This window comes from Lissotriton vulgaris, chromosome 6 (assembly GCF_964263255.1).
Source record: "Lissotriton vulgaris chromosome 6, aLisVul1.2, whole genome shotgun sequence".
Classification (NCBI taxonomy): Eukaryota; Metazoa; Chordata; class Amphibia; order Caudata; family Salamandridae; genus Lissotriton; species Lissotriton vulgaris.
The window spans coordinates 1,685,005,638-1,685,009,416 of NC_141694.1; positions in this window are offsets into that span (position 1 = coordinate 1,685,005,638).

Sequence of the window (3,779 nt, forward strand, 5' to 3'; positions counted from 1 at the left end):
CATTTGCTTTTCAGGAAATCCGTCGTGCCAACCCCGACTTATGGCCTAGCTACGCAGCGCGTTTGGACAGAAGGCCCAGAAATATTGCAAGTATGAGATTTTGCTTTTGGCCTATTTGGGGGTGTTATGCTTCTTGGCGGGTGGGTTGCCGGGTCTTGGGGCATTCCTGGGAAGGTCTAATACCGGGTAGAAGTGGTTGGGACAAAATCCAGGCCGATTTTTTTTTGTGGCTATTTCTGACATTTTGCTCTATGTAGCGTTTTCGGGGGTCCTGTTTGGGGGGCTTCCTGGTGTTTGTGGGTGAGTTTCGTGGTCTGGGAGCACTGCTGGGACACTCTAATCTTGATTGCATTTGCTTTTCAGGAAATCCGTCGTGGCAACCCCGACTTATGGCCTAGCTATGCAGTGCGTTTGGACCGAAGGCCCAGAAATATTGCAAGTATGAGATTTTGCTTTTGGCCTGTTTGGGGGTGTTATGCTTCTTGGCGGGTGGGTTGACGGGTCTTGGGGCATTCCTGGGAAGGTCTAATACCGGGTAGAAGTGGTTGGGACAAAATCCAGGCCGATATTTTTTTTTTGCTATTTCTGACATTTTGCTCTATGTAGCGTTTTCGGGGGCCTGTTTGGGGGGCTTCCTGGTGTTTGTGGGTGAGTTTCGTGGTCTGGGAGCACTGCTGGGACACTCTAATCTTGATTGCATTTGCTTTTCAGGAAATCCGTCGTGCCAACCCCGACTTATGGCCTAGCTACGCAGTGCGTTTGGACCGAAGGCCCAGAAATATTGCAAGTATGAGATTTTGCTTTTGGCCTGTTTGGGGGTGTTATGCTTCTTGGCGGGTGGGTTGACGGGTCTTGGGGCATTCCTGGGAAGGTCTAATACCGGGTAGAAGTGGTTGGGACAAAATCCAGGCCGATTTTTTTTTTGGCTATTTCTGACATTTTGCTCTATGTAGCGTTTTCGGGGGCCTGTTTGGGGGGCTTCCTGGTGTTTGTGGGTGAGTTTCGTGGTCTGGGAGCACTGCTGGCTATATATACTTTACTTTGCAAGAGGTTTGAAGCAAGTCCATGGTGGCAGAGGGGACTTAGGGCCTAGCTGCAGAGCGCGCGCGGAGTGATTTGGGAAATTTGTGAAAAATTGACTAAGTCCCCATTTTTGTACTTTTGCTCTTTGGCTGTTTGGGGGTCTTCTACTCGTTTTCTCCTGGGTTGACGGCTCTGGGGCCATTGCTGGGAAGCTCTAATACCGGATAAAAGTGTTTTGGACCAAATCCCAGGCGGAATTTTTTGTGTGTTTTTGATGACTTGCTTGCCTTTGAGGTGCTCTTAGGGGGGGTTCCGTCTGTTTGTGGGTGAGTTTCGTGGTCTGGGAGCATTGCTGGGACACTCTAATCTTGATTGCATTTGCTTTTCAGGAAATCCGTCGTGCCAACCCCGACTTATGGCCTAGCTACGCAGCGCGTTTGGACCGAAGGCCCAGAAATATTGCAAGTATGAGATTTTGCTTTTGGCCTGTTTGGGGGTGTTATGCTTCTTGGCGGGTGGGTTGACGGGTCTTGGGGCATTCCTGGGAAGGTCTAATACCGGGTAGAAGTGGTTGGGACAAAATCCAGGGCGATTTTTTTTGTGGCTATTTCTGACATTTTGCTCTATGTAGCGTTTTCGGGGGCCTGTTTGGGGGGCTTCCTGGTGTTTGTGGGTGAGTTTCGTGGTCTGGGAGCACTGCTGGGACACTCTAATCTTGATTGCATTTGCTTTTCAGGAAATCCGTCGTGCCAACCCCGACTTATGGCCTAGCTACGCAGCGCGTTTGGACCGAAGGCCCAGAAATATTGCAAGTATGAGATTTTGCTTTTGGCCTGTTTGGGGGTGTTATGCTTCTTGGCGGGTGGGTTGACGGGTCTTGGGGCATTCCTGGGAAGGTCTAATACCGGGTAGAAGTGGTTGGGACAAAATCCAGGCCGATTTTTTTTTGGGCTATTTCTGACATTTTGCTCTATGTAGCGTTTTCGGGGGCCTGTTTGGGGGGCTTCCTGGTGTTTGTGGGTGAGTTTCGTGGTCTGGGAGCACTGCTGGCTATATATACTTTACTTTGCAAGAGGTTTGAAGCAAATCCATGGTGGCAGAGGGGACTTAGGGCCTAGCTGCAGAGCGCGCGCGGAGTGATTTGGGAAATTTGTGAAAAATTGACTAAGTCCCCATTTTTGTACTTTTGCTCTTTGGCTGTTTGGGGGTCTTCTACTCGTTTTCTCCTGGGTTGACGGCTCTGGGGCCAATGCTGGGAAGCTCTAATACCGGATAAAAGTGTTTTGGACCAAATCCCAGGCGGAATTTTTTTTGTGTTTTTGATGACTTGCTTGCCTTTGAGGTGCTCTTAGGGGGGGTTCCGTCTGTTTGTGGGTGAGTTTCGTGGTCTGGGAGCATTGCTGGGACACTCTAATCTTGATTGCATTTGCTTTTCAGGAAATCCGTCGTGCCAACCCCGACTTATGGCCTAGCTACGCAGCGCGTTTGGACAGAAGGCCCAGAAATATTGCAAGTATGAGATTTTGCTTTTGGCCTGTTTGGGGGTGTTATGCTTCTTGGCGGGTGGGTTGACGGGTCTTGGGGCATTCCTGGGAAGGTCTAATACCGGGTAGAAGTGGTTGGGACAAAATCTAGGCCGATTTTTTTTTTGGCTATTTCTGACATTTTGCTCTATGTAGCGTTTTCGGGGGCCTGTTTGGGGGGCTTCCTGGTGTTTGTGGGTGAGTTTCGTGGTCTGGGAGCACTGCTGGGACACTCTAATCTTGATTGCATTTGCTTTTCAGGAAATCCGTCGTGCCAACCCCGACTTATGGCCTAGCTACGCAGCGCGTTTGGACCGAAGGCCCAGAAATATTGCAAGTATGAGATTTTGCTTTTGGCCTGTTTGGGGGTGTTATGCTTCTTGGCGGGTGGGTTGACGGGTCTTGGGGCATTCCTGGGAAGGTCTAATACCGGGTAGAAGTGGTTGGGACAAAATCCAGGCCGATTTTTTTTTGTGGCTATTTCTGACATTTTGCTCTATGTAGCGTTTTCGGGGGTCCTGTTTGGGGGGCTTCCTGGTGTTTGTGGGTGAGTTTCGTGGTCTGGGAGCACTGCTGGGACACTCTAATCTTGATTGCATTTGCTTTTCAGGAAATCCGTCGTGGCAACCCCGACTTATGGCCTAGCTATGCAGTGCGTTTGGACCGAAGGCCCAGAAATATTGCAAGTATGAGATTTTGCTTTTGGCCTGTTTGGGGGTGTTATGCTTCTTGGCGGGTGGGTTGACGGGTCTTGGGGCATTCCTGGGAAGGTCTAATACCGGGTAGAAGTGGTTGGGACAAAATCCAGGCCGATTTTTTTTTGGGCTATTTCTGACATTTTGCTCTATGTAGCGTTTTCGGGGGCCTGTTTGGGGGGCTTCCTGGTGTTTGTGGGTGAGTTTCGTGGTCTGGGAGCACTGCTGGGACACTCTAATCTTGATTGCATTTGCTTTTCAGGAAATCCGTCGTGCCAACCCCGACTTATGGCCTAGCTACGCAGCGCGTTTGGACCGAAGGCCCAGAAATATTGCAAGTATGAGATTTTGCTTTTGGCCTGTTTGGGGGTGTTATGCTTCTTGGCGGGTGGGTTGACGGGTCTTGGGGCATTCCTGGGAAGGTCTAATACCGGGTAGAAGTGGTTGGGACAAAATCCAGGCCGATTTTTTTTTGTGGCTATTTCTGACATTTTGCTCTATGTAGCGTTTTCGGGGGTCCTGTTTGGGGGGCTTCCTG